This window comes from Notamacropus eugenii, chromosome 4 (genome assembly GCF_028372415.1).
Source record: "Notamacropus eugenii isolate mMacEug1 chromosome 4, mMacEug1.pri_v2, whole genome shotgun sequence".
Classification (NCBI taxonomy): domain Eukaryota; kingdom Metazoa; phylum Chordata; class Mammalia; order Diprotodontia; family Macropodidae; genus Notamacropus; species Notamacropus eugenii.
This window is the reverse complement of record NC_092875.1, coordinates 235602070-235613628: the sequence shown is the minus strand read 5'-3', so window position 1 is coordinate 235613628 and position 11559 is coordinate 235602070. Positions and strand designations below refer to the sequence as shown.

The 11559-nt window shown below is 35.2% G+C and overlaps 1 protein-coding gene across 8 annotated transcripts in view; it reads left to right on the top strand.

Moving 5' to 3' along the window:
* PTPRM (protein tyrosine phosphatase receptor type M) overlaps positions 1-11559 on the top strand; it is a 984934-nt gene that overhangs the window by 248133 nt on the left and 725242 nt on the right. The window lies entirely within an intron of this gene.

Sequence of the window (11559 nt, the reverse complement as noted above, 5' to 3'; positions counted from 1 at the left end):
AGTGAATTGAGTGCTGGACTTATGACTTGGATTTGAACCCTATTGTAGACACTTGATAGCTTTGTGGCTATACACATGCCATTTAACCTCTCTCAACCTTACTTTTCTCAGCTGTAAAATGGGAATTACAATAGCAACTCCCTTACAATGTTGTTGTAAAGATCAAATGAAGCAATATGTGTAAGACAATTTGCAAAGCTTAAAGTACTCTATAAATTGTTAGTTATTATTATCATTATAATAAATCACGTGTTTTCTCATATTTATATTATGCAGATAATCAGAAATCAAAACCTAACTGGTCTTTTATTTATGGCAAATTAAATTGCTCTTTGAATAAGTGGGCGTATGTGATGTGGGAGGGTGGAGATGAAAATGAAAGATTTGGATAGGTTGGATAAATTTTAAACAGTAAGGTTATCTGACTTGGTGATATGGCTATCTCAGTTTTTTGAGAATTAAAAAATATACTAATTAATACTAATATGATTTTAGGCAAAATGCCTTATTTCTAGATTTTTCTATTTGTTATTAAACATGTTTTCACTGAAAAATAGGAATGAGATGTAAATAGTGATCCTTTTTGCTCCTTTCAAAACACACTTCAGCTCTTAGCTACAAAGGTTGTGTGGCTGATGAAAAAAAAGAAATATCTTTGAATATGCACTGAATGAATGATTAATGATATGAAATTTTAGAGTTGACTCAGAATTGGTCATAAATCACGTTTTCTCAAGTTTTATTGTGTATATTTAGGAGGCATTCCAAGTATACGCACCCCTGAACTTTTGGACAGATTCCACAGTGGTCAAATGTAGAAGAAGTGTGTTCTACTTAGGAAAAAAAAGATGCAAATAGAATTATTAAATTAGGTTTTAGGATGCTCACTTTTATTCTGCCCATGGTATGGTGCTGAATACGTAATGTGCATAAAATTTCTTGGCAAACTCATAGAATGTTTGTGAAAGTGATTATTTTAAGTAAGTGGCCTTTAATATACAGTTAACTGATATTCTAATCCAAGAGGTTGTGATAAATTATGTTGTAAAGTGACACTTAAGAGCTTAAGTGGCTGCAAGAGAACTAAATATGGTTATTTTAATTAATTTTCTGCTGGACAATCATTTTACCTCCATCTGGAGGGTGGACGCATCAAATCCAATTGAAATCGACTGATTAGTTTTAATATAAGTGTTTGAAAATCCCAGTAATGCTCAGTGGGAAGCTAATTGGGTGATGTTTTTGTTATTCCAGTGAGAATCATGATTTATTACTAGGTATAACTGGAATTTTTTTTTCAATTGATAAGTCAGTATTTGTAAGTTTTTAATTTCTAAATTTCTGTGTTTTCCTTTACTTTGCTGCTTAGGAAATTTGAAGTACCTTCCATTTAAAATTGTTTTTTCTCTTTCTTAGAAAACATAAGGGTGGTAGAAGCCTTTTTATAATGTTGGTGTTTGATGTAGCTTACTTTATAAAATAAGCACATCCTGTCCCCAATCAGTCAAGGATTTATCGAGTGCCTATTATATGTGCTCAGTTTTGTCAGGCTTTTATTGCATTATATATTATGTTTGGGGGAAGTAGTCTTACCTGTGGTATATCTAGATCTGTATGATAGAAGTAGCAAGTTGAGAAATAATGGGATTCTACTGTTTTAACATCAATGATTAAAAAGTCCCTTTTGCTTTTTCCTGAAGGGGAAGAAAGATTAAGAGGAAAGTAGAGAGATGACATACTTGGAGACTAGAATTTTTTATGGGACGAAGATAAAATAATAATAATATTAAGGCAACATCTTGACAGTAGAAAAGAGAACTTCGTTTGGAATTAGAAGACCTGGGTTCACATTTCACCTCTGACACTTGTTATCTTTTTCACCTTGGGCAAGGTATCTCTGTTTCCTCATCTGTAACATGGAAGAGGCTGCCCTAGATGACTTCTCAGGTTCCTTTCAGCTTTAGATCTCTGATCTCTGATTCTGCGATCTGTAAAACCTAAATCTGTTATCCTGTGATCCTATGAAAAGAGAATAAGTAAATATGAATCAAGTTTAGGTACGTCATGGTGGTACAGTGGACATCATATCTGAGTTAGGAAACTTGAGTTTGAATCCTCTCTCACTATCTGTATGATCTTGGTGAAATTCGTTCACCTCCCAGAGACTGTTTCCTTGTTTTAAAAGTGATGATGGTAAAAATTGTACCATCTATCGCAAGGTGTGATTTAAAAAAAAGTGCTTGGTAAATCTTAACGTTCTCTTTTAAAGCAGGAAATGATTTTAACCCTTCCTTTTGGCCAGTTGACAATAGGTAAGATAGTGTGAAAAAGCAACTAGGTAGTGCAGTGGATAGAGTATCAAACTTGAAGTCAGGAAGACTCATCTTTGTGAATTCAAATGTGGCCTCAGACACTTACTAGCCATGTGACACTGGCCAAGTTGCTTAATCCTGTTTGCCGCAGTTCCTCATTTGTAAAATGAGCTGGAGAAGGAAAGTAGTACCTTTGCCAAGAAAATCCCAAATGGGGCTACAAAGAATTGGACATGACTGAACAACAAGATAGTTTGAAGAGATTTACCAAATCTCCTCACCTGGAAGCTTTGAAAATGGGATGGATATTTCAGCATCCATAATGGTTTGGATGAAGTACAGATGCGGAGTTGAACAAATGATGTCTCATATAGTCCCATAGCTTTATTATAAGTGAACCTATAAATAGATCCATGATAAGTTATGGCAATGAGTGATATCCCTGCTAAAGTTCTTAATGAAAGGGGTGACAAGTATCATGTAGACAGTTAATATCCTACTTAATAGAAAGTAGACAGAGATATGATAGAAGAAAAATAAATATAGCATCTCTTTTGAGGTATCTTTGGGGATGGTCCTGATATCAGTAAAGTGTTGATGAAGATGAAATTGCTGAAGGAAACTTGCTTAGTCAAATGTTAAATGTAATGGGATAAGAGGTAATTAAAATTGAATTGGACTTGGGCCTTCTTCCCATTCATTCTAAGTTGAATCAGGCATGAGAATGTCTGTAATAATGTAAGGAATATCTAAGTTCATACATAATACATATGGAAAGAGTTCTGAACTGTAGTAATTACTTAACAGTGAAAGAGTCTCCATGCTTCTGTGTGAATCTTTCCAATGGTTAGACTACTGATTTTACAAATGAGTTCGATTGTAGACGCAGATGGATGCCTTCCACTTGGCCAGCCTATGACAGAGCAAACTGGATGTCATGACTTCTTGAGGTCTTTGTAGCTCTTCGATTCTTAGATTGCATAAACGAAGAAAGTCAAAGCAGACTTTATTGGGAAGATAAAAATGGCCCACTGGATTTTTATAGAACAGATTTGAATTTGGCAATAATGATAAGAGCCATAGCAAATGTTTATAAAGTGTTGTGTAAGTTTTTACAAAGCACTTTGTAGATATTAACTCATTTAACCCTCAAAGCAAACCTGTCACGTAGGTGCTGTTATTTTCTCTACTTTGCAGTAAAAAGACTGAGGCACAGGATGTCAGGTGGCTTCCCAGGTCACACAGCTAAGTGTCTGAGGCAGGGTTTAGAACTCAGGTATTCCTGACTTCAAATATTTTACTCTTTCCCCTGTGCCACTATCTGCCCAGCTATTTAGTAAATTGTATTATAATAGAATATTGACTTAAGTGTTTAAATGGATTTCTTATCTCATCAGTTTGGATGCTTCTTCAAGTGAATCAGTGCATAACCTATCCGTGCCGGTACCTGTGAAATTCATGCCTGTCTTCCCATAAGTATGCACCGGGGTGATTGACCTGTATGCTGGGGTCCTTCTTTCCTCTTGACATTGCATGGATACTTGTTGAGCACACTTTCCTTGCCAGAGTATATCTTGATAAAATACTTCAGTTTTAAATATTTTTTCAACTCTCCCATCTGACGGGTTAAGTTATAAATGGCACGCATGTTCCACTTCCATCTTTTAAAAGAGTTTCAAGATGATTTTCCTTTCCCTGAATTGAGCTCAGGTTTTCTTCTACCCATTTCCATAGTTTCTCAGGTACATTAAATCCTTAGGAATCACCAAACCAAGAAATGCATTTACTCCTGGGTAATTCCTTGTATTTCCCAGCAGATGGAGACAATATGTAAATTTTATTCTGCTCTGGGTTGCGTGCCCACACAGGTGATCTGCTTCTTCCAGGTATCTTCTGGTGACTCTTGTTAGCCTCAAGATTCCTGTCTTTTTCACCAGTCACTCTTGTACTTCTCAACTTCTTTGAATCCATCTCTCTCTTGGCCAGGTTGGAAGTCTTATTACTTATTACTGTTTCTCGTAAGATCTCTGTTCGTTATGACCTTTGCCAGAAGATCAGAACCATATACATATAAATGTACATGTACACATACATGTACATATGCACACACACGTATATTTGTATGTGTATATGTGCATGGATATATGTATGTTTGTATGTATATGAATGGCATTTTGATGGCAAAGCAAGGATAAGAGAACTCTCTGAGGACCATGGGAAGAGATTTAAATACTGTATAATCTCTTCACAGGCAAGAGTCACTAGTTTTTTCTTCCTGTATTTTGATTCAGAGTGAGTCCCCAAGGTAGGATCATCTTTCTGCTGTACAGGGTAGTTTAGTTACAGCCTTTTGAGGTCAGCTCAGAGAGTGCAGTGAGGTTACATTTGACTCACTTCGTTATATCCCTAACAACAACAAAAGGAATTTCAAAAATCATCTCATAAAATAGCAAATCTGCAAATTCAAGCCATGCACATGTCTGCTTTAAAAAATATTCTCACCGTTTTTTTTTTCCCCTCATAATATTTAGCCCTGTAAACTCAGGCAAAGTTTCTCCAAGATGTCAACCTGGGGACATTTTAGAAAGACTTTTGGAAATTAATTATTAAGAAGTTTTTTTGAAGTTGTGCCATTGATTGGGTTTGTCATTTCTTTTAGACTGTGAATCATGAGTTAATGGGGTCTGTTTTCCCATTTAAATCTTTTCTCACTAAATTATAACTTTGCCTCTTCAAAACAAGCTAAAGAGATAGAAACAATTTTCCTTCCATGTTGCCTTGGGATAAACACACAAACTCAATTACAATGCAAAACTTCTAAATTAATTGATCAGCTGAATTCCCGCCCCCCCCTCCCCCCCAACCATATGAAACTGAACCTAGATTTGCTCCCTCTATAGAGATCAGGGTAAACAAGAGTCAGGGAGCCAGTTTGTTAACATTGCAAGGTTTATTTAAAAGAAAGAAGAGCTAATTCTTGGTCCAGAAAGATTTATCCTGTTAGATGCAATCATTTGCTTCATCCCCTTCCTCACTGTTTCATTGCCTATCCAACACTGCTCTAAATAAGATTTTTTTTAAACTGTTATAAAACATTTAGGATAATAGTATATGAGTCTGGTCACAGGTCATATATCAAAAGAACATGAATCCAGAGCTAAATGTTCATTATCTATTTAACTTAAAACTGTATAGATGCTGAGATTATCCTTTCCCCTTTAACCCTACAGTTTGGCACTCCAAGATTATAGCTCATAATAAATTTCTTATTATGTTTTGGGACTTTTAAAGACTATAGGGCATGTGAATTACATCTTAAACTACCTGTGGTACTCTGAAGTATTCAGAAAGACAAATACTTTTAGGAAATCCATTGAATAATAGAACGTGGTTTAGATAGAACCTGAGTAACCCTCTAATCCAGGAATTCTTAGTCTGGTCTCCAGGAACTGGTCTTTTAAAATATTTTGATAGCTATACAGCCATATAATTGCTTTCTTTTGTCACCAGTATTTTATTTTATGAATTTAAAAACTTTATTCAAGAAAAAAATCTATAGACTTCACCAGACTTTCAAAAAGGTTTGTGACCACAAACAAAATCAAAATTATGAACTCCTATCCATAACACAATATGTCACTAGTCCTATCCATGTTTGAATAGTAAGCCTATCTATAACCATCCCTGACAAGTTGCTTAGTTTTTACTTTAAAGCTGTAGTGATGGGAAACTCACTACTCTTATCCCAGTTCTGCTTTTGGACAGTTCTGATGGTAAGAAAAAATGGTCTTTATATGAAGCCAAAATGTGCTTCTATAACTTGCTTTTTTCAACTTCAGGATTTCAGTCCCTCTGTAAAATCTAGAGCCTGCTTCTTCTCTCAGGTGCATAGTGAAGTGAAACTGAAAATGGATCACCATCCCCTTATTTATAATCTCTGTAGGGCTGAGCGCAGCTTATTTAATAGATGTGCTTGTCCTTCATGCCTGTCATTCTAGGATCTCAAATCCTTTCCTAAGCATTGTATTAACCCTCAATGTCTTCTAAAGAGATGTTGACTTACCTTAGCTATAGTAATACCTTTGACATAGCAAAGAACTATGAAAATGAAAATATCGAATTAGTCATTATAGCATAGTAAGATAAATATTATGAAATAAAATGTCGATTTTTAAATGAAAACCATAATATCTTTCTAAATAATTCATTTTTCAAAATAAAATCCATAGATTTAAACTAAGTTTTGCACATTGTTTTCAAAGCATTCTGATAGTAAGCCAGAATATTATATTATCTATTTTAGCTACATATGTGCTCATATATGAGTATATCATGTCACACAGCTAATAAGCATCTGAGGCCATATATGAACTTAGAAAAATGAATCTACCTGATTATAGGCCTGGCACTGTGCACTATGCCACCTTGCTGCTGTTTTTTAAAGGAATATTAGCCATCCTTACTATAAATATAAATACCCTTTAATTTTGTTGTGGCCATCAATGCTTTCACAGTTACCATGGCTAGAGGTGCTATAGTACATACATGTTGTCCTTTCATAATGTTGGAATGAGCTGGGTGGAGCAAAAGCAGGATCCAGTTTGCAGACTCACTACAATTTGTCATCGACATTTCCTGGGACACAATTTTTATTGGGTGATGTTGCTCAATTATGACATACATGCAAAAATAGACTTTTATTCTTGTTAGCCTTTTTTTTTTCTCCAGGCAGAACTGTGCTTACCTAGAGGGAAAATTCCTAAAAGGTGGAAAGAAAACACAGTATGTCTGTGTGTGTGTGTGTGTGTGTGTGTGTGTGTGTGTGTGTGTGTGTGTGTGTGTGTTTATACCATCAGGGGAAACTCCATGGTCTCAGCTCTTCCTTTTAAATTCTGTAAACTGCTCTTCAACAAGAAAGGAAACCCAGTAATTCAGTGATTACATACCATTTTTTAAGCATCTAAAATGTCTTATCTATGAAAAGAGGCTGCTGCACAAGATAATCTCTAAGATCTCTTACAGATCTAAAAATCTTACCTTGATTCCTACTTTCTATACTTCCTATATTGGGAAAACAGAAGCATAAAAAGTAAAGTGATTTCTCCCAAATCTCAAAAAAAAAAAAAATAGGCCCTCTCATTGTAGGGTATTTGAACCATGTTTCCAAAGGTCTAGTTTATGTTTGCCCAAAAGGACTTATTTTAACTTAGAATAGAAGTAATTTCACATTTAATATTACTGAATTAGCTCATGTAAAGAACGGATGGATTTTCTTGAGCCATGCTTTGTAGCCTGGAAAAGGCAATTAAGAGACTTTTTAAAGAATTTGATGGATTGTATCAGATAGAGCTGGTTCTCTGCATTAAAGTCATTAAGATCTTCCATTTCTCTGCCTTTGCTAGCAATAGCAAAAGTGATACATATTATATATAGAAACCACTTAATCTATAATCATTTACATTGCAACACCATAATAGAAGAATAATCTAGACCTTAATAAAAATGGGACATCAGACAGTGACTTAATTATTGGTGAGGAGGTCCTAACATTCACATCTTGTGTTTAGTAATATTTCAAATTGCAAAAATGGTGTTAACCAACTTTACAAGCATTTCACAGTGTATAGAAAGAGTAAATCCATCTTTGGCTTATTGTAACACTAGGAGACCTCTCTTCCACATCCATCATCGTTTCTTCTTATGTCACCTACAGTTGCTTAATGAGTCAGATTTTTCATTGGAAAAGTCATTCTTTGGCAGTAAATAGAAAATTTAAGGTTACATATAAAATTTTAGTCTTCTTGGACATTGTGTATAAATACATAACCAAGCTTTAGCCGTGCAGAAAATAGAGGACAGTGAATTCCTTTATTATAGTTTTGCCACTGTTCCTCCATGTTAGATTTCTATAAGTCAAACCCAGTGTCTCTGAACCACAACTAGTGATGATGTTTGACCTCCAAGTCATTAAGAAATAGCTAAAATGAATGTATTTCTAATAATTCTGGCTAACAACATAATTTTCTAATTGATTAGTGAGTAGAATGCTGACCTTACGAATTTAAAACTAGAAGAGAAAACATCAGCCCCCCCCCCCCCATATAGCGGAGACACATGAGGACCTTACAGATGAAGTGTCTTGATGTGATGTGAACCCAGACCTTTCGATTCCAAATTCAACATCTCTTAAGCTGTGCCATGCTGCTGTTGAGCAATATCAAATTAAAAATAAAATATCCAAACAAGTTAGGAATGAATAAAATTTAGGTTGTAAATTAGCTTGGTGCTTCTATTGCACCAGCAGTGAATACTTTAATTGGTACAACCAACTCGTTCCTGTAGTTATTAGAGCAAACTGGAACTGATATGCTCTTCCTAACACAAAACTCCTGTCTGCCAGCAAACTTTGTATAACTTGCCAATATTAATTTTGACAGTTGATCAATTACTGGTAATCATTTGCAGGAGAAATTATATTTTATAAAGAGTTTCATAAACAATCTGATCATTTCTCCTGTTAACGTGGCAAGATAAGTAAATGTTTTCAACTCAGTGAGGCTCAGTTACTTATGCAGAGAAATAATAAAAACTCATCCCACTGGAATATGATTGTTGAACTGCATGGATTCATGTCAGAATGAAATTCACTTTACGCAAACTATTGGTGAGAAGATGTGATTGAAGTCGGCTTATCAACACATCTAGAGGCAGCTAGATTGGTGTAGTGGATAAAGTGCCCAGCCTGTAGATCAGAAAGACTCATCTTTCTGAGTTCAAATCTGACCTCAGACACTTGCTAGCTGTGTGTCCCTAGGCAAGTCACTTAACCTTGTTTGTCTCAGTTTCCTCATCTGTAAAATGATCTGGAGGAAGAAATGGCAAACCATTCCACTCTCTTTGCCAAGAAACCCCAAATGGGGTCATGAAGAATTGGACATAACTGAAAAGCTGAACATCCACATGTCTCCTTTGAATCTCCATTTAAAGCAACAACAGCCTCATATCTGTATCTTGAGGAGTAGTTCACAAATACCTAGTAGGTCAAGGAAAAAGGGTTTTCTCTCCATTACATTTATTCTTTTCTACCTCACATGCTTGTAGGAGTAGGATCTCACTGGTCTCTTCTGAATATGGTTATACTTATTAGGTAATATCAGATGAATTTTACTAATGTAATATCACAGGATACCTCTATTCTGAATAATTTTGTTCCTTTTGAACAAACAAAACTGTATGAGAAAACAAAAATGGGAAACTGTTATAATTTACGTTAGTTGTCTACATCATGAGATTGACATTCATTCACTCTGGCATCTCCTTGTGTTGTTTAACTCTTCACCTGTTCCCTTCCTGGCTCCCCAAGTAGACTCTTAGGTCTTTGAGGCAAGGACTATATTTTTCTATTTTATTTCCTTAAGTATCTATGCAATAGCCACATAAAAGTATGTGAATGATTGCAGTGGGAATCATGAAAAGTCAAATGACTCATCTACAGCCACTTAACAAGAATTGTTGAGCGTCACTCAGTGAACACAAAAGGAACTTGGGACAAGATCCTTATTCAAAAATACTCTGACCTAATTGTAGAACTATATTTTTAGAAAAGATATAATAAAAGAGTTGTCTGATGACTAAAAACTTTATTTTTATTTTGTTCCATTAAGGCTCTGAACTAAGAAAATCTTGGGAATGGGTGTTGTGTATGTGGCTAATAATCACTTTGCCATCTCTTTATTCCTCTGTCCAGATTGTTTTGTGAAAAACCTTAAGTTCTCTTGATTCCGTCACTGATTCCTGGCAATTAGTGCAAGACTAGATGATGTTTTTAATGCTCAAGTCCAGGATGTCAATATCCTGCCAACAAATCTCTTTCTAGATAGAACTTGATTACTCAGATAACCTTGTAAAGTAGAAATATTACAAGTATTGGATACTTGTAATACATTAGTATTGAACTACCATATACATCCTCACATAATGCAGCCATGGCAAAATTGAGCTTTACATTTTTAAGTGTTTGAGTAACAAACAAATAGGTCACCTTAACTAATGCAGTTTTCTTAATTTGCATCATGGACACCTGCCATGATTTATCACATGTATAGACCACCAAGGATTTAAATGTGGATTATGTGTTTCTAAATTTAACTCCGGGATAAGCACTAATGTACTGTGCTTAGGTTGATGTAGTAAAGTCTCTTGATTCTTTTGGAATGGAATGTGGTTATCATCTTTAATGTCATTGGGAAAGTATTGAGTTGGGGGACTGAACTACATAATGTTTCAATTCCTATTGACTCTAATAGTGTAGATGGAAGGTGGTACTTGGTTCTAAGGAATGGAAAGGTTACTATATTTATGCAAAGTACATATGGTACATAGCTATCGACAGTTTTACAAGTCTTTCTATTATTTTCTTTGGGGGAAGGGTGGAGAACAGGAGGTCTTTGACATAATTTAGATACTAGTGTTCCTTGGTATGAAACTATACGATTTCTTTGTATTCCAGAAAGATAATTCAGCTAGCCACACTTACTGATGGAGACACATTATATAACCTGTAATGCAGTAACTGTGTTTTAATTTTTTTCTTTTCATTCTTGGAAAGATGCAGAAAGAAAGGAAAAGAGTCAGCTTAGCTGTAATAGCTCATTTTAAGTCATCCACTCAGAATCTCATAGAGGAGGGAAGGGAGAGTAGAGATGAAAGGACATAATGTAGAGCAGATAACCCTCTTTAAGTAGAAAGCTCACATTTATATGGTTCTTTGCTATTTATTTGCTTTCTTCACATCAGTTCTCTCAGGTAGATAGTACAGTTGAGGAAACTCTGAGGTTCAGGAAGGCTGGGTATTGCCTAGGGTCAAATGACACGGGAGGCACACAGAGCCAGGCTTGAAACCCAGGTCTTCTGACTCCAAAGTTGTGTTCTTTCTGCTAAAAGACACTTGTTAATTTGTTGTTACTTTATTGTAGGCATGGAGGGCGAGGAAGAATTTAGATTCCTAGTCAGAAATGAGTCCCATAGCTACAGCAGATGAGTGAGAATAATAAAACATTCATTGGTCTCAGATTTTATCATCCCAAATGCTCAAGAATCTGGACTACAATACTGGCTGCAACAGCATTTTCACAGAAAGTATATGTAAAAATTCTAATAAATGAGTGTAGTGACAATTTTTTTTAAAAATTCATTTAATAAATGATTCCTGCTTTTTTACCCCCAAATTCACCTTGATCACCCCTCT